This window comes from Ambystoma mexicanum, chromosome 3q (genome assembly GCF_040938575.1).
Source record: "Ambystoma mexicanum isolate Mex_15411 chromosome 3q, UKY_AmexF1_1, whole genome shotgun sequence".
Classification (NCBI taxonomy): Eukaryota; Metazoa; Chordata; class Amphibia; order Caudata; family Ambystomatidae; genus Ambystoma; species Ambystoma mexicanum.
Genome location: NC_090926.1, coordinates 1257228804 through 1257254881, shown reverse-complemented (window position 1 = coordinate 1257254881; position 26078 = coordinate 1257228804). Strand labels below are relative to the sequence as shown.

Below are 26078 nucleotides of genomic sequence, written 5' to 3'. Positions count from 1 at the left end.
CAGTCTTAACAAGAAAGGGGGAGGAGACGGTGCAAGAACAGGAGGCTACAATTACTATGCCTGACGGCAAGTGGAATAGTGCCTGAAGATAACGGGGGGAGGGAGAGTCAGGGGAGTAGGGGGCAACCGAGAAAATCAAAGGGGTGGAAGTGGGGCACAAAAGTGGTCAAGGGTGGTGGGAGGGGGACACGGTCACACTCAAGGAGGGCATGGGGGTGGAGGGAATGCAGTCACACTTACAGGGGGAAGGGGCTAGGTGGGGGACACAGTCACACTCATAAGGGGGATGGGGGTGGGGGTAGCGGCTGGGTGGCGTACCATGGTGGACAGGGCCTTCGATGTGGGCCTTAGGTGATGTGCCTGGCTCCCGCCTCCCGGTTGCATCCATTTGCTTAAGGGTCCAAGGCAACCAACAGGAGGGGGGCAGGGGCTGGCCCACACCAGGAAGAACATTTCAATTTAAAAATGCAGCAAAGACCGCCATCTCGGAAGGCCTGCAAGGTAGGGAGACCACAGTGCCGCACGAGGTAAAAGATAAAATACCCAAATGGGTAGTGCACAGAGCGCAACATGCTGGCCACGCCCAGGCCAAGGACGCACAGGCACAAGGGATTATTGCAATTGCATACCTTGTAGTCTTGATCCTTACCCCCAGCAAAGCGCAATGTGCTGTGTGATGGTAGTCCAGCGGGATGGTCCGTGCTATGAGCGATGTAATCAGCGAACCTTAATAAAAGGATATAAAAAGACATGCTCAGTAGTTGTGTAGCAACAGAGTTGTTGAAAGAACATTGTTTAAAGGTTTTGTTCACAATCTGTACTTTTTGAAAGCTGATTCTTTTTGGCATCGTTTCATGGAGGAAAGGCAGTATTGGTTGATCCTGGCTCTAGAAAGAAGCCTAATTATCATACATAGGTTAATCGATCTAAAATTGTATATTGAATTGTTACATATATTTAAAAATAGTACTTGTGTTTGGAATAATGGTTTTTGGCATTATCTGACACATTTTATATGTGAAAATGTTATATGTGAAAATGTTTAATGAACTCAACACAAATTAAAAAAATATATAGGAGCAGGGGAGGAGGTGGGCCATCAGGGCTTGATACAATCATCTTCTGTCTTCTAAAGTGCATGAGACACGATTTAGACACTGCGGCGTTCACCTGATGAACCAGTGTGAGCTGTTCATCTTCCCAGACCCCCTACATTGCCCCTGCCCATGGATCTAGCTCCTGTATAGAGACAATCCCATTTTTGAGATTAAAGCAGTGGAAAGTTTGCAGATCATGGTCAGAGAGAGTTGCACTGCCATGTTCCCAGAGAGAGTATCATCTGGTCACTGCTCAGTGTCTTACTTTTCTTTATTCCTGGCAGGGCAAGCTGGTAAAGGAGAAGCAGAAAACTGTGGCTGCGTTTGAAGGAATGCGGCAACTTCTGAAGAGACAAGAGCAGGCGATACTGTGGCGACTGGAGGAGATGGAAGGGAGAGTAACCACAGCTGAGGCGGCAGATATAGCCAAATTATCCCAGCAAATCGCATTTCTCGGTGCCTTGATAACCGAGATAGAGAAGAAGTGTCAGCAACCAGCAGACGAACTCCTGAAGGTGAGACACTGCGTGATACAGAGTACACTAACACTGCGATAAATGATATGATAGGTTATTTATAACGCGCTTAATACCCAGAGGTTTCTAAGCGCGGACCCGGGGATCGAACCTGTGTTGCTCCGTGTCGTCTTGCTTCCAAGGCGAGCACGTTGCCCCTGAGCTATCATCCCTAGACAAATGGAGAGGGAGGAGTGAGAGCAGGGAGCAGGTGATCTCCTGAAGGTTAGACACTGCATGACACAAAGGGGTCCTAGTAGACGGTAGAATGTGCTAGACTGCAGGTGATGCAAATAGTGCTGTGAGGGTGATTGCTGGTCTTGGACAGAGAGACCATGTAACGGAAGCAAGACGCAAACTCCATTGGTTGCCTATTGAGGCTAGGATTGAGTTCCACCTCCTTGTAATCACACATACATGCCTAGTTGGCATGAGTCCAGCATACTGGTGTGAGGCAATGTTTAATAAAGTGAATGCTAACACTCTTAGATCCAACAACACAACAGTTGAAGGAGCCCAGATGTATGCTCTCACAGGATACCAAGTGAGCATGTTTTGCTGCAGCTCCCCAAGCGTGAAATGCCATCCCACGGGACCTTAGAGATTTGAGAGTTACAGAAATATTTAGGAAGAAATTGATGACTTTGCTTTTTAGATAGGTCTTTTCTTTTTATCTTCACTGAATCTCGGCTATGACTTTTTGTGGACTTTTTGGTTTGTCTGTTTTGCGCTCTTAAGCCTCCGGGTCCCCTGGTGCGTGGCATCCATTTATAATTTAAAGTGTGAGCAAAGAGCTGAGGAACCTCTGGATGCAAGACACTATATGAAACAAACTGTACACAGATACAGAGATAGAGGCACGAGAGCAAATAGTAGTGGAATTCCTGGTGGCGAGACACTGCATTTATAGTGTGCCAGGTAACGTAAGTTTGCACAAGTCTATAGGGCGGCCAAAGCCTGCGTCTGGCAAATTTTCTAAGGTAGCCACGGCTTGAGGCTAGCCATTGGTATAAGGTGGCTAGAATTTGCATTTAGCTTAAGGGTGACCAAAATCTGCTTTCGGGCTAGTTGCCTGGGGGGGCAAGGGTTGCATTGGGCCCAATTGTGTAAGGAAACCAAAGCCTACATTGAGCCAACTGTCTAAGATAGCCAGCTTTTTCAATTTTAGCTAAATGTGCAGGGTGGCCAAAGTTTGACATCTGGCCTATTCTATAGGATAGCCAAAGCTTACGTCTGGTCAGTTGTATAGGGTAGCCAGAGTTTGCATTTAGCACAAGCGTGTGGGGTGCCCAGGGTCTGCATTCTGCCTAATTGCCAAGGAGGGCCGAATGTCTGCATCTGGCCTGGGTGTGTAGGCCAGCCCAGCTTTGCATCTGGCCTAGTTGTCTAAGGTGGCCAATGTTTTACGTCCAACCCTATAAGGTAAGGTAACCCATACTTTCCAACAGACCCTGCAGAGCGGGTCTTGCCTGCTTCACATCTTGCCCAAGTGATATAGGCCTTCTGGTCCCAAAGTGCCCCATCCAGACATCCTACTTACTGGGATAGCGACTAGGTGGTATCCCCCTCCTGGCCACAGGCTAGGGTAGCCACCCTGTGATTCTTGACCCTCCAACCAGCCCTGCCTCTCTAGGACCTCTCCTCCTCCCCATCCACACTACAGGAAGTGTCTCCTTCGTTAACTCACAATGTAGCCAGTGTGCCTCCCACTGCAAGCTATCGGCCCCCAAGTGAGTCACACTCACAACTCCGCCAACAGTAACTACAAACAACACTAAGAAAACCCCAATAACAAAGGGCCCGCAAAACAAAATAGTGCTGAGGAACCAACAAGGTCAACAAAAAATTCCAACCAACGTCACAGGAGGGCTAACGCCCCTGTGATCCAATCCAATAACATAAACGCCAAAAACCCAACCCCAAAAGGAAAAAAGGATAAACCGTAGTAGGAGCCTCACGGACACAATTACCACACTTAGTACAAAACCACCAGACTCCGTCAATAAAGAGAAAACCTCGGACCCCCAGGAAGGAAATCACAGCTGTGAACCAAAACGCACCCGTACACTGAAAGGAAAACCCAAGGAGCGATACAAGAAAGCCCCCAAATCAGTAAGGACCCCCTTGGGGGCAAAACCAAAGAACACACAAATATAAAACATGAAACCACAGAATCACGAGCAGACATTTGCAACTGTGAGATACTCCAACCTTCCCAGTATTCAAAGGAAACACAGTAGAAGACTTGGAAGCATAGAAGATGTCACGCCAGAGGAGAGGACGACTCGTAAGAAACCACAGACAAATGATACGCAAAATGGAATTACGCCATGCCACCACACCACAAAACACCAACACAGCAACGGAATGCACACTAACGAGCCAGACTGTAATAAGCGTCACCTGAAAAACCAGACTAAAATCACTGTACCTAATGCCTTATCTCGTAATGGACCACTCGTCAGAGCAGCAACCAGCTACCAGAAACAGCAGACACATCTGCAGGATATCTGGACTCCAAAGGGAAAAGGCAGAAACAAACAGAAGGAGAACGATGGAAAACACCTCCACTCATACATTACTAAAACCCAAGGGGACCACCGGCAACACAACCTGAAACAGAAGAGGGCCCAGATGTAGACATGAACACAATATGAAACTTAGCCAACCTACTTAATGACAAAACTGACCTAACTGAACACAACCTGCATCCCGAGGAGAATAATGAGCTTCAGCAACAAGACCACCAGATGACACAAGCAAGAACAAAACAGCCACTTGAAAGAAAAAAAGTCCACTGGAACCTAATTCGACAGTCAGTCATAACACCCTTGTGAAGAGACTGGAAGAAATCTGGATCAGCGACACAACGCTGCTCTGGATTAAATCTTTCTTGTCTGAAAGAACAAATCGTATGGCTAACACCATTCAAATCCGGAGTTTCACAAAGCTCCTCATTATCCCCACTAAAGTTCAACATCTATATGACGCCACTAATCAACCTCGTTAAAAGACGCAGCCTCACATGATACAATTATGCAGACGATACCCAAATCCTTTACAAAATCTGCGGTAATGAAGAGGTGACCCCCACGCTAAAATACTGTCTCAAACAACTGTACCAGTGGATGAACACTAATAACCTCAAAATTAACCCAGACAAAACAGAAATCCTGGTTACACCAGGCATCCAAGGAAACAACCAGGACATCCCGTGGCCCACAGAACTGGGAGCGCCACCCAAACTGACCAAAGTAGTCAAAACCATGGAATCATAATGGACAACGAGTTAATACTACAACCCCAAGTAAATGTGATAATTAAATACTTCTTGCATCTTCAAATGATCAAGAATATTCTCCCCTTCTTCTCCACTCTGTAGCACGTCAACTGCTACCTGGTTTACTCTCATAACGCGCCTACTTCTCTAAATGTTTGTCATTCGGGTATACTCCCCTGCCTGAACAATGTTTCACTTCAACAGTGCTTTCTGGTTTAGATTAACTGACAAAAGGTTCATAACATTTCAAAGTGTTCAACAAATGGTAGCTTCACCAACTGCAGCACCTCTTCAGAAGAAACAAGACTCACATTGGTGCTCTTTGTTATTCTTTTACAAATGATGATGCTCTCCCTCTGGATATTCCTTCCCAGAAGAGACGCTTTTTTGCCACTTTTGTTTCCCCAACACACCAGTGACCAATTACTGCCAATGATAGGGTTTCTGTCTGCTTCTCCCCTGGCTTTGGCAATGAGTTTCTACCAGCTTTCACAAAAATGCTGGACCAAATATGGGCAATTTATCTCCCAACCTGTAGACCTTCCATTAGACCCCTTCTGCTGTTGGCAATCTTGACTGAAGTGTGCTTGCCTTTGTTTCAAAACATTTTGGCTTAGGCAATGCTTCTTTTATCAGTCTCTCTTGGCTTGGGTAATGCTTCTAGGACTCAGATTTTAACATCACCCCTTTGGTTTGCTGCGTTTTCCAGTCACACCTTTAATTTTACAGTCATTCGTATTAGTTATAAATTGTTGCTTTTCACTCGTTAGATGTTCAAAATCGCCTTGGGGATCACTTTCCCCTCTACGCGAGTGCCACATCTGCTACTGCTCAATAGTTGGTATTCAAAACTGCAATCTGAGCTTCTTTCACTTGCACGTGAGTAGCTTTTAATCGCTGACTGCCTGGGCTGTGCGAATGGGAATGGGGAATGGGGTAATAACCTGTGAACTCACCGGATTGGACACGCGCCTTCATTCCCTTTGGTGCTAGCAGGACTTCTGCTGTGGTGGCTTCTCGCTTCTTCAGTCTGCCTTTGCCCACGCCACCTGTAATTTAGAGCCTTTCTTGCTCCGGTGATCTTCTGATGCACGCTAGCCATCAGAAATCTCCCCGATGCCCTCTGGTGCATGGCAGCCACCTGAGTCGGCCTCTCTGGAAGGAAAGCTTCCATTGCCTTTGCTTCCTGCTGAGCAGTCTCTGAAACACTGGTGCCCAACTGGCAAGCTTCTTCCCTGCATGCTTCCCACTGTGCAACCTCTGCCCTTCCAACTCTGGGAGGCACAGACCCTCTTGGGACAGGCAACTGCAATCTGCCACACAGGGGTCCTGGCGTCCTCTCTCTCCTCCAGCTTCAGTATGGGCTGTCTGTATGTGCCATGCTGCTGTTCCGAACTGCTACTGCTTCTCTCCTGCTCTCTTGTTCTGCGCCTGAAAGGGCTTTTTAAGCCTCCCAGTCACCCTCAGGTGTGGGTCATTGACATTAATGAGACTACTCCTACAATCTTACACCTCTTCAGCCCTCTTCCTCGTCTCAGTACATAGGGAATTATGGGACTTGAAGTCTCTCATAAAGTGGAAGAGTGGAGTTTTGGGAGATCAAAGATGGCCGCCTTTGGAAAAGGACACATGTAGGATTCCCTCTCCCCACGGAACCGCGAAATAAGGTGAAAAAGTCCCATTGACAGAGCATTGCACCACCCCGGAAAGGGTAAGGAAGTGCCCCGGGCACAACCTCGCATATGCGAAATCAACGGGGGGCGTGAAGAGCTACATAATGAAACAGCCGTGCATACCGCGGTTAGGAACAGGCACGCCCCACCCAAAGCAACAAGCAGCAATGCAGGCCCAACAGTGCCAGTGACGAGTACAGCAGCGGGGGTGAGGCAGCGTCCTGACCCAACAACCAGGAAGCATCCACACACACGCCAGAGAGTTGGATATTAAGATAAAGCAGGCAAGAAGTAGGCTCTGTGCACAGTCAGCAAGCCAGGCACAAAAGCAAAAGTGGAACCTTGCAGGAAGTCTCATTATTACAGAGAAAGCGCAGGCCCCTGGCCGCAAGCAGAGGCAAGTCCGGGGGACAGCAACATCAGGTAAGCGGGCGGCAAGAGGCCCTCTCTAACCCCGCCAAAAAAACAAAAAACATGACCTATAACTAAGGAAGGTTGTAACCCGGCAATTCTTATTGATCAACACAAGGGAAATCAGTGCCGGCCACCCCAAATTCAGAGGGCATCTCCAGGCAACACCAAGACAGGGGGAATGGATAGGGGGATCTTGAAGGCCAGAGAAGGAAGCACAAAAAGGAGCTGGGAGCCTAGAGACAACTGCCAGGACCTGGAGAGGTCCCGCATCCACACGGAAGGCAGACAGGACGGAGAGCAAGCCACAAGAAAGGCTACAAAGAAGGCCTAACAGAGCTAGAGAAAACTTGAGGAGCTGCAGTCCTCTCCAAAACAAGGTGTACAACCCACCAAGTGAAACACACAGCGAGTATTAAACGACTATGGGGCGCAGGGGCGGCACCAAGCCCAAGAGGAAGAGGGAACAATAATGGCCCGTAACATCTGGGAGCCAGCACAGAAGAAACAATGACAATCCGCCAGGAAGACATGCAGAGCTGGTTCAAGGAGTTCCAGGACCATTTCATGGCCTTTCAAACGCAGTTTGAAACTTTGAAAGAAGAGATGAAAGTCTGTACAGGAACTAAAACTGGACATTGCCAAACTGGAGGAAAGGACCGGCACAGTTTAAAGGGCCGTGCAGGAGATGGAAGAGGACTCAAAACAAACCAAAGAAGCACTGGAACATCTGGCGCGGTTGACGCACCACTTGGAGATACAATCCAAGGACCTGGAGAATCGTTCACGGAGGTCCAATGTCAGGATCAAGAGCCTCTCAGAAAAAAGTGTCAGACAAAGACTTGAAAAGCACGACCGAACAGATCTTTGCAGCTCTTCGCAGAAGTCCAAAGCAACCGGATTCATAACGGGAGAACCAGGGGCACGCCCTTGAGATGTTCTGGAGGCGATCACCTCATAAAAGCAAAAAGAGAAAATCCTGCAGAAAGCAAGGCTGACAGGCCAGGTTAGAATCAAATCCTGACACCAACACTCCCTCTGTCCCTTGATCTCTCCTCTGCCTTTGACAGGGTAAATCACAACATCCTGATTGCACGTCTCTGACACACCTTGGGAATCACAGGTCAGGTGCTGGTGTGGTTAACCTCCTTTCTCTTCGACCGTCCATCCCAGGTTGAACTTGGAGCCTTTCTCTCGACTATCGCTCTCTCAACCTGTGGCTTTCTCCACGGATCAAACCTATCCCCCTGGTTCTTCAACGTCTATATGGACATTGGCACGTGTAATCGCCACTTCCCCTCTAACTTCCATTATTACGCAGATGAGGTTCAACTATCCTTCAGGCTACCCTCAGCCTCCACCTCGCTCATATCCGATTGTCTGTCCGCTATTCAGTCATGGTGTGCTGCAAACGACATCTGCCTTAACGCCAGTAAGACTGAGCTTGTTTGTATTGGGAGCCATACTCCCGCTTTCCCACTCTCACTCTGGGGTCTTGTTTGACTCCACTCTTTCCTTCTCCTCTCACATTTCGGACATCGAAAAAATAATAATCTATCACTTATACCTCCTCAGAGGCACTCTACCTTTTCTCACTTTCCCCCAGCGGCTCACTGTCTCCCTGGTTCTCTCCAGGATGGACTATTGCAACAGCCTCTTCCTCAACCTCCCTGATACTGCCCTCTGCAACTCATCCAGAACAGACTAGCTAGTCTTATCCTTGGCCTCAAGCCCAGGGACCGCATCTCTCTGGCGCTGAAATACCTTCAGTGGCTCGCCGTGGCTTTAAGGATCAAGTTCAAGACCCTCTGTATTGTCCACAAGGCTCTCTGGGGCCTCGGACCTACCTACGTACAAAGCTGCCTACCTAAATACTGTCGTCACAAGACCTCCGCTCATCTACCTCCTCTACCCTGCTAACCTAGCTCTTTCCCCTTTTCATTTCTCCCTCCTCTTTCTTCCAGCTTGCCGAGTGGCCGCCTGGTGTACCTCAGAGTCTCGCATGTCCTGGGCACCCCTGCCAGTCCTCTCTGCACTTGCCTCGGTGGCCTGCAGCCCACCCTCCCTCAATGCACTTGAGAATCAACCCAAGAGAGTGGCTCTCTCTGCACTTACCCCAGTCTCCACTGACTGGGTGCACTTGCACCTCCCCCTTCCTCGACCGTCTGTGCACTTGCTCGATCCGAATGCACCTTTGCCTGAAGATCGTTTGTCTGTTCTCCGTTGTCTTCACCCCTTATTGTGCACTTGGAAAAACTGCAGCATCATCGTCGGGCCCATTTGCTGTATCTCAATTGTTAAATGTATTATATTCACTTACTCTGCCTGTGCAGGCTATTATCGTCTCAGAAATTCAAGGACTCTGAGCGACTGTTTGTTTTTCCCATGTCCCCCCCCCTGCTTGGGGCGCTTTGAAACACTTGCCTGTGTATAGGCGCTTTATAAATAAACATTACCTTTACCAAACATTGGCAGAACGGCCAAAAGGAAGTGAATCAAATTGAAAGTCGCCTCACTTACATACAAATGTTTGAACAATGCAGCACTGTGCTACCTGATAGACAGATTCACCATGAAATCTTCTACAAGAATCACCGGACTATCTAATACCAATTGCCTCTTAGTCCCTAAATTTAAGCTATCTAGAGTTGTGGGGAGTTGCTTCCCGTTCAAGGCAGCCCAATTATGGAACTCTTTACCTACCCCACTGAGGGCAGAACATTCTTACCTAAACTTCTGTCAGAGTATAATAAGATGGCTCAAAGAGTCTGACATCTAGGCCTACCTGCCCACCTGCATATCTACGACCAACCTGCTCTGCCTTGTCTTTCCTGTAAAAAGGATTGTTCAGCTACCAGCCTTATTTGGACTGTCCTCTATATCTGCTGTATCTGTCCTCTCTTAGGACTATGTCATGTCGTATTTGTATCTGTCCTCTCTTAGGACTATGTCACGTCGTATTTGTATCTGTCCTCTCTTAGGACTATGTCATGTCGTATTTGTATCTGTCCTCTCTTAGGACTATGTCATGTCGTATTTGTATCTGTCCTCTCTTAGGACTATGTCACTTCGTTGTTTCCATTTGATTTCTATCTGCATGCTCACTTTCCTTGCTCTGTATTTTTCATATGTATTATATTCTCCATACATTGTATTGCATTATCCTGATGTGTAACCAAGCTGTAAATTATCTTGTGCTATGCGCCCTGAAATCTCCGGGTCTGGTGCGAATTACAAATAATAAAACAAACAAGTAAGTAAGGGTATGGTGGCATAAGGTCGACCCCTGTGTGGGTATAAAGATCAATACCGCTTGAATGAGCTAACGGCCCAGGGGGTGCCAGAAGGGAGGGAAACGTCAATGGATCGCTTAGCAGGGTTTAGAATCCCCACGACGATTACTCTGGAAGGTCAGAGGGCCAGGCTCGGCGGACATCTCGTCCGAGCGGTCATAGGAAGAAGGGGGGGACCAGTAGGAGTTGGGGAGGGGTTGCGGGAGGGATAAAGGGGTTTATAGGAGGGAAAGAGTGTAGAGGTGTGGATCTAGGACTCAGAAAACGGACGAGACACGTGTACCAGGAAGACAGGATGGCATCACTAAAAATATTATCTTACAATGTGAGGGGCCTGAACACCCCAAGCAAGAGAAAAAAATTAAACAGCTGACGACAGGTATGAAGAGACACACATAAAAAAACAGATAGGCGGCACCTTAAGATAAGAGGGTGCTCACAGATATATCAAGCAAACGTAGGGGTGAAAAAGGCAGGGGTAATGATAGCTGTACAGGACGGAAAGGGGAATACAGGTGCAGGGGACGTTGGCAGACACGGGAGGTTGTTACCTCTTACTGAACATAACATATGGGAACAGAAAAATGACTCTAGCCATGGTATACGCCCTGAATAAGGGACAAGACTGGTTCCTGAGAGGAACCTTCTCAATTTTGTTTCGCCATGGGCGAGGTGGTCTTAGCAGGGGATTTTAACCTAGCTCGGGAACCTCGGTTAGACAGGAGCAACACTACATGCTCTGGAACTCATGGCCCATCAAAGACGTTGAAACAGAAAATGTAGATACTAGCTCTTCATGATATATGGAGGTTGGTTAGGGGACAAGAACGATGATTCACCCACTGCTCTCACGTCAACACCTCACAATCGAGGATAGACTATATGTGGGCTTCCACTGGGCTGGTGGGCAAAGTAACGGATATCGCCATAGGCTCCATTTCCCGATCTGATCACGCCCCAATCATAGCAACATTTGACTTGGGTCACATTAAAGGGGGATTGTAGAAGTGGACATTTCCCACAGGACTCCTGCATGATCCGGTGATATTGGATTCCATAAGGGGCAGGATCGAACAATATTTCTCTGACAACGACACAGGAGAAACATCACAGGGCTTAGTCTGGGACACATTTAAAGCAGTGTTAAGGGGAGACCTGATATCGCTAAAAGCAGGGAGGGACAAATGCAGATGGGACGAAGAATTAGAAGGAAAATTGAGAGAGATTCAAGGATAAATATCCAAGAAACCAAGTAAGAAACTGCAGTTAGCACTGAGACACATGTCACAGGGCCAATTAAGTGCCCTACGTAGCAAATGGACAGATAAATCCCATTTATATTTGAAACATTGGTACTGTATAAGAGCAAATAGGGCTGATAAACTCCTCGCAACGCAGCTGAAGACTAGGGAAAAGAATAGGACAATAATGAAACTCTGGAACAAAAAGGGTCAGGAAAAGACTAAAGATGAAGAATTGGGGGAGATCTTCAGGGAATACTATCAAACACTACACATCAGAGAACCCCCTCTGGGGGAGCCATGGACCAATATTTAGAAAATCTCATCCTCACCCCGATTTCAAAGGAGGAAAAGGAAATCTTAGAAGGAGACATTACGGTGGAGAAAGTGAAACTTAGAAAAAACATAGGGGAACAAAGCACCGGGTCCAGACGGCTACCCGGACAGTTTCTACAAAACATTCTCGAATATTCTTGCCCAAAGATTAACCAAGCTATACAAAATTATCACTTATTGTAAGTTACCGCTGTATGTAATTGCCTATGTCAGGCACTGTAACTAAGCCTCGAACCTACTTGTATTGTTTGCGCCCAGCTGCCCAAGGGCTCGGAGCGCATTATCAAATAAATAAACCAAACCAAACCAAACACATTTAAAATACAAGGCAATATTGCCCGAAAAATTAACAAGGAGAAATTGGTAGTTTTCCCCAAGCAGGGTTAAAATTTGGAACTCCGGGGATCATATTACCCAATAGCGCTTATAGACGTCGACGCCAAGTTATATACCAAGTTACTGGCGGAGAGAATCGCGCATCTGCTCCCATCACTTATAGCACATGATCAATCATGGTTTATACCGACAAAGCAGACATTTGATAACGCCTGTAGAGTCTGCTATCTGATAGAAAAAATGGAATTGAGACAAACACCGGCTATACTAGTCTCACTGGACTCAGAGAAATCGTTCGACAGGGTGGAGTGGACACAACTATTCTGCACTATGTAACAAATGGGGTTTGGTGAAAACTTCCTGGAAATGGTAAAAGCCAACTTTCGCATGCCTCGGATGTGGATGGCCCTAAATGGGACATTGTCTGGCCCAGTGACCCTGGGGAGGAGAACAAAACAAGGGTGCCCACTATCGCTGTTGTTTTATGCAATCTTCTTGGAGCCACTATTGGACAAGATCAGAGAGGCGGATGGGGTAAAGGTGTTAAAAATGGCTGGTCTGGAGCACAAAACTGTGGCCTTCGCAGACGACATGCTGGTAGCACTGACAACCCCAGAAAGCTCCCCACCGGCGCTCATGGAGGAATTGGAAAGGTTTGGGCAAATATCCGGTCTCAAGATCAATAGGCAAAAAAACAGAAGTACTAAACTTAAAAGCAAACCGCAATTCAATAGTGAGATTGAAGCCAGGATAACCTATGTGGAGCTAACATTGACACCTTCTGTGAGCTTAAAATATAAAGAAAACTTTCTGAACCTGTTAGAGAAAATTAAAATAGACATAAGGAAATGGAACCCGCTTATGATATCCTGGTGAGGGCGTATGGTAACAATTAAAATGGTGGTTTTACCTAAATTATACTACTTCCTGGTCCTGCCAATTCGATTACCAAACGCGTTCTTTAAAACGCTGAATAAAATAATAAATACAAATAATAATAATAAATAATAAATACAAAGCCTTGCATATGGCGACACAAAGACGCCAAGAAATCAGGGAGGCGGCCTGGCATTCCGCTACTTCCGGAGGTTGTACGAGGCGGCCCAGCTGCGGGTAGTAAAGGAGTGGGTAGCAGATGCCCCGCAGCACATATGGGCAGGACAGGGTGGTGGCCCGATACCCACTTTCAGGGCTGCTATGGTCAAAGGAACAATCCAAACACCCTAATGCCAAGATCAGTGAGGTGGTGGGAGTAGGTGTGTCTGTATGGGACACCGCCATCAAGAGAGGAGTATTGTCAACACAGTCCTCCCCCTTCCTCCCGATGTTTGAGAATCCAGAATTCCAACTGGGGATGGACATAGCAACATGTAGAAAATCGTCAAAAGCAGGTTGCAGGACGATAAGGGACCTGTACCAGGGGAAAAACATAATGACAATTCAAGAATGCAAGCAGTCCCTGGGGCTAACGAACAAGGACATCTTTAAGCACACTCAACTTTAGCATTGGTTCATGTCCCCACATATAAGGCAGGCAGGCAAAAGACAGCTGACCCTCTTCGAACAATATGACAACAAGCACGAGCTTGGGAAAGCTGGTCACAAACCTAAAAAAAAAAAAAAAAAGTTTGGAAATTTGTGTCCCTAGAATGGGTAACCAATAGGCTCCAAGGCACCCAAGAGGCCTTTACGAGAGAATGGGGGCACCTATTAACACAACTACAAAGTGACTACCTGTGACAATGGTGCCCACACAATATCAGAATAATGGACATTATTCAATAAGCATTAAACATATTCTAGAGACTGGCATTTTACACCGGGGGAAGGGGTTGGGGATTGTTTGAGAAATAAATGTGATCTTGTGAGGTTATGGAAAAATAATAGAAATATATATTTTTTAAAGAATAGCGCTTTGGGGAAAATTAAACTGGGCGGTTTCCCATGCCTCCTGTCTTGTTTCTCCCCTCATGTGATCATCCCGCAGAACACCACCTCTCAGGGTCGGGATCAGAAAGCGTCTACCTTTCCCTAGCCACATGAGAAGGCTCCCAGGCCAGATTTTCTGGGTGAATCATTGCTAATTCATCAGGAGGCCAAAGGTGAAGCGGGAGGGAGATGTGTCGCACTTAATCGGACCACCCACCGAGGGTGTGAAATGCATAACACATAAAGGAATGCATTTATGGGCAGAAACCGTGCAGCTCACGGATTGATCTCGGGGCACAGGGAACACATCTCTACTGGAGGAACTCGTGGGTGCAGTAATTGACATGCACTAAAACGAATGGCAGGGGAAGGGACATAGGTTGCATTTAGCCAGAACGTCGGGAGGTAGGAAATGTATTGTCACTTACGGTACTAAAATCTCACCCTTCTGCATACACCGTCTCAAACTCTGAACTAAACACAGCCATACCTCTACAGGACCACAAACCACGCGCACTTCACAACACCAAAACGGACCATACATAATCTCACCCAACACCACATGGCGATTACCAACTGAAAAACATACCTAGGCTGAGTGACCGGTTTCTCTGAACTGGAGCTGCCAACAGCACATCACGGCTCTCTTGCCTTTTTTCCCACTTTGTCCTACTAACAAACACTGCCACCCTCCTTGCATTACAGATCCGCCAGAGCACCAAGAGACCACACAGGTGGCAACAGTGTGTGGTACAAGAACCTTTAACATAACATGACACAAAGAGTACATTGAGAGGAGGTGTGTGAGCAAAGAGCTAAAGAACTCCTGGATGCGTGGCACTGTATAGCGCAAAGAGTACGCTGATGCAGTGATATAGGAGGTGCATGAGAAAAGAACAGAGAACCACTGGGTGCCTTGCATGGCACAAACAGTACACTGACACACAGATAGTGCTGGCATGTGAGCTAAGAGCAGAGAAACTCCCTGCAGTGATCCATTGCATGACACAATAAGCTAACTTTGTATCGTTTTGAAGAGCCGTGCGAGCAAAGGATGCACGACACTGCAGGACACACAGAGTACACTGATTCAGATATATTGGAGGTACTCACTGCACGCGTGCACAGTGGAGGCATCTCGGCAGTGAGCAGGGTGAGCCCTGGTAGAAAAACACTGCATGGCCCATGGAGTACAATGAAGAGAGAGGGCAGGTTTGTAAGCAGGGAGTGGTGCGACTCCTGTAAGCGAGATACTGACACAAAGCATTGTGGCGGGTCAGAAGAAGAACAAAGACTCTGATTTTTCTTTTTACTGTTGTGGTTTATTAAAGGAAAGGTGAAAACTCTTATCTTTCCCTAAACTACAGTTGTTCCCTACCTAACAAAGTAACCAAGGTGCTTGTCAGTAATATGTGAAAGTCCCAAATCAGATTCAGTCCAATGTCCAAAACATACCTATCCTGACCCTACCACTATTAGAACAACTAAAGTTCAGAAGAATGACTCCCTTCCCCCTGTAAGGTGGGGTTTCCCCAAGCTCAGTTCAATATATTATTTGTAGGCAGTTCTTAGCAATTCATTTTATTGTATTTACTGAGTGCAGACCTAGCTTCGAGAAGCAACGGAGCGCTTTAAACCGGTATACAGCAATACAGATTCACAACGGAGCACTTTACAAAAGTGTACAACAGTACAGATGCATAACAAAGTGCTTTTCAGAGGTAACCGAGAAGATCTAAAGCCGAGGGTAGGATACAGTGGGACACAGAGCAGGGCTACAGATGTATAGGGTGACAGGGAGGAAAGGGGCGGACAGCGTCTAGTGAGTCAGGTGGTGCAGGTAGGCAACGTGATGGCCTAGGTGTTCAGGAGAGACTCCTTGAATAGGTGGATCTTAAGTTCTTTTCTGAATTGTAGGAGCATGGGGGCAAGTCTGATACTGACCGGAAGCAGGTTCGATAGTCTTGGGGTGTAGGCAGAGAGGGCTTGTTTTCTGCTCCTTTCCATTTTGCAGTGGTGTATTTCAAGGCTGCACGTCTCCTGGCTTCAGGTGGTGCATGCTACGCCGGAGATACTCACTTTATTCGCGCGTATAGCTGTGTGACTGCCTTATAGATGATGCAGCAAGACTTGAGTTCATTTGTGTGTGCAGTGGGAGCCAGTGAAGGTCGATGAGGGCCGGGATGATGTGGCCGGATCTGCGTTTACCCTTGATGAGGCGTGCAGGACACATCTCGGGGGCACAAGGGAGGAGGATGAGAGGCCTTTGAGGAGGGCATTGGCCACGTCCGGGTGGGATAGGACCAGTGGTTGAACAGTAGGTCTAAAGCTGTCCAGAGGGAGGAAGGGCTTGACTTTCTGCAGGAGGGGGAGAGGGGGAGCTGATACCAAGCTGTCTGAGTTTTATTAGTTATGTGTGTCTTGATGGAGAGGTGTTTGTCGATGTGGAACCCAAGGGACTTGGAGCAGGAGGTGAGCTTGGGTGTGAAGCCCTCAGGGTTCATGGCTGATAGCCAGGTTGTTATGTCTGTGTGTTCGGTGTTGTTGGTGAGTAGTAGGAATTCACTCTTGGAGGGGTTGAGCTTCTCGTATGCACTGGACATGAAATACTGGATCAGTGAGAGGTAGATTTTGAGCCTGTAGATGACCTTGATGGAGTTGATCTTGAGGTATAGCTGTGCGTCGTCGGTGTATTGGTGGATGTGGATGTTGTGTGTGGCTAGGAGGGCTCCCAGCAGCTCCATTTATAGATTGAAGATCCTTGGGAAGGGGATGGATGTAGCATTGGCGATGTAGAGGAGTCTGTCTGAACAAACTGCTGCCGGTTTTCGAGGTAGGACTTTAACCAGCACAGGGCAAGGTTGCTGATCCCCATGCACCTATGTAGGGTGTCCGTGGGCACCTGGTGGTCTACTATGTCGAACGCGGCCAACGAGTCAAATAGAACCAGGAGGCAAGGGTGGCTGTCGTCAAGGATGTTGAGGGTTTCATCGGCCACCTGTATTTTTGCTGTCTCCATGCTGCATCCAGGTCTTAACCCAGATTGGTAGGTTTTGAGGAGATTGTTGGTGTCGATATGTTGCTGTATGCAATTGCATGGCTTCCACTTTATGATCTTACCTAGAAAGGGAAGATGGGCGATCGGGCGATATTTACCTAGGTTGTCAGGACCCCGAGTGGGTTTCTTTACTAGAGAGAGGATTTGCCCTGTCTTTAGGGCCGATGGGAAGGTACTGTGACTTGGGGAGCTGTTGATGATCTCCAGGTAGGGAAGGAAAGCTTCTGTGGTGGAGGGTCTTAAGGATGGATGCTGGAAGGATGTCACCTGTATACGATGTGGCTTTGGGGTCGGCCAAGGTTTCTACCAGGTCCTCTGTAGAGAGTGTCTTGAATATTTTCCAGGGTGTGGAGATTTCACGAGGATGGACGTGAGGTGGATGCAGAGCTGGTGTCTGTTCTGGTGAATCTTGCTGAGTTTGTTGATGAAGGTGTTGATGGCTGTTATTTTCTATTTTTATTTTTTTATTTTCTTTCTCTCTCAATGGGAGTGTGGTACGGCAAGGGTCGGGTAGCCGGTTGACGCAGTGCTTAAACGCTTTGAAGAACTCTCTGCGTTTTTTGTCTGCTTCTGCTATGGTGTTCTGATAATAGGAGGCCATGGCTGTGTTGATTAGGTGTCGGTGGGCTGCTCTGAGTTCCTCGACGAGCGCCAGGTTGGATGCGGTCCTGGAGCGTCACCAGGTTTTCTCTTGTTTCCTGATGACTCTTTTGCTGAGGTAGAGTTCTTGCATGTACCATGGTGCTGACCATTTCGGTTTGTGGGTGCGTTGGTTTAGAGATGTGTGTTAGTTCATGGAGGCTGAGAGGGTGGCGTTGAGTGCTTCCAGTAGAGAGTTCGCAGTTCGGTTGAGGGTGTTCGGTCCATGTGTATCAGGTACCAGCGTTAACTCCTGCCGGAGTGCAGCTTTCCCCCAGAGCCCCCCAAGCTGCCAATTCTTAAATTTCAACTGTCTGACAAGCCATCTCCAGGGAAAGTGGATAAAGTAATAGACTGGTCACCGCCAATCGCCCTTGCTTTCTGGAGCCTTCACTGATATGGGCTAGTTGAACACAGAAATCGTTACTATTTTACCAAAACTTTCCTGCAATTCACTAAAGGAATTCCCTATGAAAACCCTTCTGTACCTGTTTGCCTAAGCTTTGTTGCTAATGGGCTCATGTAGAAATTAAGAGTTGCTGGAACTTCTTTAGTTTTTCTAGATAGCTGTAAACCTTTTTCCAAAAACTCTTCAAATATTTACAATTTCTATCTCGCTGTAAGAAATCCTCTACGGGGATAGTCTTTCAGTTCAGTTGCAACTCATTTCTGACATTCTTTACTTCTAATTGCCTTTTCTTGTCCTTTCTATTAGTTTCTCAACTTTCTCTCAACAAATAAGAGAAAAGAATAAAACTCTCCTGGTTACATCGAGCTGTCTTAGAATCGCAGGGCTATTTTCCTGCCGCATCGGCAAACCGAGCGACTTTTCCTTTCAATAAAAGTTCTCACAAAATATGCGCGCTACGCATTCACATGTTTCTGGGTCCTTAACTCTAACTAGTATTCAACTAAGTAACTTTCTCATGCCGAAAACTCATATGCGAGTTATGTTGATGCCGGTTATAAATGTGTCAAAGTTCGTTTTCAGATACCGTGCATAAGTTAGTTACTGAGCAATTCGCCCACGCGCCTTTAACTACTTTAAAAACGTGCACTGCTTCAGTGCTTCCTTTGCGTTAAAACTCACACCAAAATAAGTTCTAGTGTACGCTTATAAACAAACTATTCTACGGCCGCTGTATAACAGGTTTAACTTAAACACATGTTTCCTTTTTCATCAAACAGTTCACTTAGCTTTTGAGTTTCTGCAGCTGACTAGGCTTTCTTTAACTGCTTGACTTAACACTGACACTTCTCTTGAGACAGCCTCTGCACCTTTTCTCTGAAACTCCACTTTAATCTTCGTTGTTTGTTGCCTGAAGGTTCCTAAATAAAATTACTTAGGTTGAAAAAATGTTTGCCGCCTTTAAAAGATTTCTCAGGAGCATCAAACTGCTGTGACCTGCTCTGGGATTTAGTTGAATGAAAGACAGTTTAGAACCTGCCCAATCAGTGCTGGTTCACAGAGTCCATCTTGCCTTAGGATTGCACTGGTTTCCTGCAAAAAGAGTTAAGGAACATAATGCTGTGTTCTGTAAAATGCACCTCCCCACTATCAACAGGCTAAGACTCCCATCCCTCGCCTAGACAGCCTGCCTCTCCTAAACACCCTGACTCTGTCTAAAATGTGAATGGGGGAGAACCCTGACAGTGTGAGGGGGAGGTTGGCAAGGTCCTCCCTGAGGGCTTTAACCAGGAAGTTCTTGAATGACTTGAAAGTTTCTCTGATGGGATTCTGCTGGGTGAGCAACTACTCATCAAATTGCACAGTTCCGATACTGCATTCTTCCAGGTCCTGATGTTTTTCTTTGCTTGCCTTCTGTCCTTTTTCTTTGTGTTTTCTCCTTTTCTTCTATTTATCGCTTTCCTTTCACAGGATTACTCAGCACTTTTATCTTTATTCTCACATAAGCTTTTCCAGTCGTTTATTGCTCACTCTTTATCTTGACTGAGACAACTTGGAAAGTTTGAATACTCTTTCTGATTTCCTTTTACTATTTTGTCATGACTGGAATGAGGATGATTGCTCCAGTAATGATTCTCACTCACTTCAATTGTTCGTAATACTTTATCTTGGCTGGGACAAATATGAGCGTTCCAGTAACGATTCTCATTCTCTTCAGTCCCCCTCCCGGGTCTCCTGTTTCCCCCATTACCTATATTCTGTAGTGGCCACGCCACCAGAGCTCCTAATAGACTGGGACCTTCTCCTGTTTCAGAATGTCTTCTCTTCAGGAGCATCACAGACTCCATCTCTGCTCGCTTCATTCTGCAATACCTCTGCATAAGTCTTACCGTCGTCGTTCATGGACCTCCCGGTCCACCGCAGCTCAACTGCGGTCGTGCCACCACCTTTCCTCTGTCCAGGCTCCGGACGCCTTCCACCTCAGCTTTCTGCGTCTCTTCGCTTTCCCAACACATTGCATTGGCGGCTTAACTTTGGTCTCTTTTTCGCATCGTACACTGGTGTCCAAGATTCCTTGAGCGGGTCTCGGCCAGCTGGTTTGAAACTCCTGGGCTCTCTCGTCCCAAGCCCGCCTCTCAGTTTTATGGCGTTCTCATCAGTCTTTTCAAAGTCCTTCTTTTCTTTTAGATTCGTACTCTGTATGTTTCCAATGATTACTTTGTTTTCTTTTATCGACACCAATGATGTATTTGGGTGACAATAACACATTTTGATTTGTTCTTCAAGCCTTCCTTCATAGGGTATTGATGAAGATCTAGTTTGGTCAGGGGGATCTCGCAGGAATGGGAGTCCTGTCCCCAGAGGGGGAGTCGCTCCCAGTGAGGTCCCACTTGCCTTTGCCCCTAGGTAGGGTATTGCTCACCTCCCTAGCCTCACAGGGGAAAGACTCCTCCACTGGAGATAAGTGATGTAATCCTGCAATTCGTCACAGCATACACAGATACAGAGGTAGAATGTAAGCAGGGAGCAGGTGACCCCTGGTGGTGAGACATTGCCTGACACAAAGCATATAGTGATGGAGAAAAACAGGATGCATTTGAGCAGGGAGTGGTGCGACTCCTGACATCGAAACACTGCATGATACAAAGCATACAACCATACAGAGATAGAGGAGGCATGAGAACAAAGTGCAGAGTAACTCCTGCCGGAAAGACATTGAATGATACAAATTAGAACACCCTAGTGGTGTTTCCACAAACCTGATTGGCTAATCTGCGGGCGATACAAACTGGTATTGCCCCGGATTCAATACAGCCCGGAAAATAATTGATGTTGAGTGCCGCTGCCCATTACTTTCGCAACACACGTGCCGTGTTTAACTTCATTACAGCGTTTCTCCGCCTAAGCCCTCGTCCCATTCCGGAACATAAAGAGTTAATATTCTGTGTTGCATTGCTAGCGTGTCTGACGTGGCCACAGCCCCTCATGGAAGTCAAAAGAAGAAACATTGTTTCATTGTCCGCCTGCACAATGCACCTCAATTCCATTACGCACCGGCACAACGTTAAGCCCATATATGTTGCATTAGTAAAATGTACGCAACATGCCAAACCTCTCCCTCCTTTATTCACCTAACTGCTGCACAAACATGTATAACGTGGCTCCTGGGCCCTCGGGGGTCAGGGTGGGGGGGGGGAGAGAACAAGAAAGCCGTTCTGTGGTACTACAACGCTGCAATGAAAAGACACATTCAAATGTAAGTAATGAATCATTTTAAATCTTACCAATACCCACATGCCAAATGTTCATGAAAATTAATATTTACCTAGAACAGAACATCAACAAAGCACACTTCAATAGACCCACTAGAGCCCAACATTCGCATTAGCTGATCCAACCCAAGTTCAAACGAACCAAAGCGGGAGGGTCTAATTTCCCAGTTCTAGAATACTGGAACTCTCTCCCACCTGCCCTCAGATTGGAGGAATTTTACTGGGTCTTTCGCAAAAACCTCAAGACCTGGTTATTTACCCAATTCCTTATAGTAGATGTAGCCTACCTGCACCATCAATATGTTCATGCTGTTCTGGTTTATCCAGTGTATCTACACATCGGTATTACCTTTCCCGTAACTATATCTCCTGTAATGTTGTCTACTGTACTTATGCCCAACCTGGGCTCATGTAACTGGAACAAGCGCCCTGATGCCCACGGGTTTGTGTGCGCTCTACAAATGGAAAAAATAAAATAAAATAAAATGTATTCTTCAGTTGTAAGTAATATGTAAGTACTTTGGCACCACTTTTGCATATCTGAAAAAAATACACACCTGCATTTTCCCCAATTAAATACTCCACCCACACACTGCTGATTACATCCCACAACCATATAAAAAAAGGCGCAGCAAGATCGGCCACCAGGGGGCGCGTGGATGAAGTCTATCTCCACGTGAGCTCCCGGATCAGGGTCCTATAAGAAGGTCTGAGCCACCACTTTGAACCCCCCACGACTCCAGTGATTGGCCAGCAGGGTGTGTGAATCGCCCCCCGCACCAGCGAGAAAAAAGCACCAAAGGAATCTGCCAACGAAAGCGGGAGAAGTGGCCTTTCAAGCAGAGACCGAAAGCAAAAGTGAACTCTGCCTCGAGGCAAAGCTACATCGTTTGGTGACCCTGGGCGTTGCGGAAGGCCCGAGGAAAGGAAACACTGGCCCTCATTACAAGTTCGACGGTTCGGAATCCCGTTTTACCGTGAAGGCGGTGACACTGTTTCCGTGACCGCAAGCATGCAGAAGTAAGGTGTGATTGCGGTTTGTCGGTCGTGACCATTTTGGAAACCGTGTCACCGCCGTAACGCAAACACCCACGGAGATGGATGCACCAGGTATAATGGTAGCGGTATATCCGTTTCCGCCACGTCCGTACCGGAAACGGAAATGCTGGTGCTGGAAACACGGTGATCGCAAAAACCGGAAAGAGCGCGGCGGCCATTACTTAAACCTCATTCCACTGCAATCCTCAGTCACTACAAGGCCTACAGCTCCTGTGACTGCTGACAAACAACTACTGAAATGGCATCAAGGATTCCAGCCACCCGCCAGCGCAAACCCTGCTTCAGCGAGGCAGAACTGACGGTGCTCGTAAAGCACATTGTGAACAATGCAGCACTGCTGTTCAGTGCAGGTCGACGGCGCAGCACACAGCAAAAGCGCAAGGATATCTGGTCAGCCACTGCACAGTAGTGCACAGCCGTCGGCGTCACAGTGCGCACAGTGAAGGACTACCACAAGCGCTAGGATGATCTGCGGCTGCATGTCCGTAACCTGATGGCAGCACACAGGCAGAACAGCAGTTGCACAGGAGGGAGGCCGCCTTCCCCACTGAAGCTCCAGACCTGGGAGGAGAGGTGCAGCAGCAGCATGCACCTAGAGGGGATTGAGGGAGTTGGTCAAGCAGAGGTCGGAGCTGGCACACCTGGCAAGGCTGGTAAGTACACAGAGGGCAAAGCCATAAGTGCGAATGAAGGAATAACAACCCACCCCCCCACCCCCCAGCCAGGGCCTAGAGGCACACAACACATGCACCAATGCCCCCCATCCAGGGCCTAGAGGCACACAACACATGCACCATTGACTCAAGACCCCCCCCCCAGCCAGGGCCTAGAGGCACACAACACATGCACCATTGACTCAAGACCCCCCCCCCCCAGCCAGGGCCTAGAGGCACACAACACATGCACCAATGCTCCCCCCCCCCAGCCAGGGCTTAGAGGCACACAACACATGCACCACCCCAGCCAGGGTCTAGTCTAGTGGCACACAACACTTGCACCAATGTCCACCCCGAACAGCCAGGGCCTAGAGGCACACAACACCTGCACCATTGACCCCACCACACACAACACCCCCGTGTGACTACACCACCAGGACAGGCAGACGACGTGCAACTGTGTGCAAGCCGTGATCTACACACCTGAGTGCATCACCCATCAATCTGTCTATATGCAAGTGGACCAAGTATAAGTGCATTTCATGTGACTCCACCAGTCACACCCTGTCACACGACTAACAGCATGCCCTACATTCCCCCACAGGCACATCAACCGCCAGTGACTCGGCACAATAGCCAACGGCAATGGGGACTGCAGGCCGTCGTACAAGGTATTCCCAGGACGCCACTGCCAGCACCTCCGGCACACAAGCATCCACCACGGTGACGGTGCCCGACGACACGGACACCACCATCCCCACTGCGCCTGCAATTCAGCATGTGCCAGTGCAAGATACACCTGCAGCCACTTGCAATCCACCCACCAGTGGCCATCAACCAACCAGCGACAATGACGCAACCAGCGTCGAAAGTGTGCCTGGAGAACAGGGCGCTGACGCACCCGAGAATGCGGATGACTGGGGCAACACCACACCAGAACAGGTGGCCATATTCAGCCCCATGGGACTTCACAGTCCATTGTGCCCCCCCCCCCACACCTTCCATCCTGGAACTCTGCACACGCCTACATCGCATGGAGGAGCGCCAGGCAAGTCCGACGCAGCTTGTCGAGCAACAGCTCCAAGAGTCGAGGCTGCAAAAGGAGGAGGCCCGTCTACAGCGGGAGAGCACTGCCACCTCTGTGCGCCGCCTCTCACGTGCGATCGGGGGGTTTGCCACGACAAACATGGTGCTATCACAGCGGGTCAGGGAGGGCAACAATATTATGTCCAACATTGCTGAGACCATGCTGGTTGCCCAGCAGGCATTCCTGGGCTGTGTGCCACCAACAAACCCTGCTTTGCCCTCCGCCAGCAGCACACCCTTGAGTTCAGTGACCAGCAGCCCTAGTAGGAGGTCATCACGGCTGGCAGGAGGCTCTAGAAAGGACAACCATGGGCACAAGCGAGGCCAAAAATAGGCTGTGCATTGCAGAACTGTTGTCCCACTAGTTGTGATGGGGTCCGGGTTGGTGGGTGGGTATGTTGGGGAGGTGGGGGTGGTCCTTAGTGGGGTTAGTCAGTTTGTGCCAGGTTGGTGGGTGGGTACGTTGGGGAGGTGGGGGGGGCACGTGTGATCTTCATTGTATTTCAATACCTGTTTCCCCTGTTAATTCTGAAATGCACTGGTGTGATAATACAAATGACAAGTGGACAATCTTTTTTTCTGTATATACAAACCATTTACTGTAGTGGTACCACATGAAGTGCAGAATGTGCATAGGAAGTGTATCAGAAGAAATTGAGTATGAGTGCAGCACGTGCATGTTGTCCATCAATGGCACCGCGGCCTGGTGGTGCACCCATCCCATCACCATCCTCATCGGCTGCCTCGATGTCTGGGGGCAGTAGAATGTTCCTGCGTATGCACAGATTGTGCAGCATAGCACATGCAAGTACTATTTTCCCTGTCTTCACCGGGCTGTACTGCAATGCGCCACCTGATCTGCTCAGGCAGCGGAACCTGGCCTTCAGCAGTCCACAGGTCTGCTCTATCACGCCACGTGTGTGTATGTGTGCCCGGTTGTAGGCCTCCTCATGCCTGTTCTGTGGCAGTCGTATGGGCGTCTTCAGCCATGGCGTGAGTGCATATCCGGCATCACCTGCATGGGAGTGAAGGCAAGGGCACATGTTACTGTTTGTGGTATTACTGTCTGTATCAGATGCAGTCCAGAGATGCCCCTTCTGGTAATCCGATGTATGAATCTTCTATTGGGCACACTTGAATCACATTTCCATGCTGGGGTCTGTGATGCTTGGATTTGTGGAGTGACATGTTAGGCAAGGACATGTTCCAAATGTACATGTGTTCAGATGTAGTGGGTGACTCCGGCATCGTGATGTGATGGCCAGATCTGCATCAGACAGACACAGATCGCTGCAAAGATATGACCACTGCACACAGCACAAGATGAGCCCATTGTGTGCATGGGAGCGGCAAATGTACATTGGGTGGGGGAGGGACTCACGTCCTCACGTTGATATTGCACGTAGTGCCACCCCATGGCTAGGATGTACATGGAGATAGGTACATGTTCTTGAGTGACATGGCATGGGGCGAATTTCATATTGCCGCGGTGAGCTGTGAATTCTGGTGCTCTATTCCCCCCTGCACCTCCCACCCCAATACACAGGGGTCATGCATTGGCAGTTGTTCTCGCTCAACTGCCTGGGGCACTGTGGGCCTTGACTAGTTCCCCCCCCCATACACAGTGGTCCACCCCAATACACAGGGGTCAAGCATTGGCAGTTGTACTGACCCAGATGCCACGTGCTTTGTCCCGCATATCGTTCCATGTAGCGTGGCAATGTTGAATTCCGCAAGACCATTGAGTCGTGTGTGGACTCCGGGAAACGTGCACAGCAATACGTGATC

General features: G+C 48.1%; 1 pseudogene; it reads left to right on the top strand.

Moving 5' to 3' along the window:
* The window catches only part of LOC138448101 (E3 ubiquitin-protein ligase TRIM39-like), a 153263-nt pseudogene that overhangs the window by 50868 nt on the left and 76317 nt on the right, over nucleotides 1–26078 (top strand).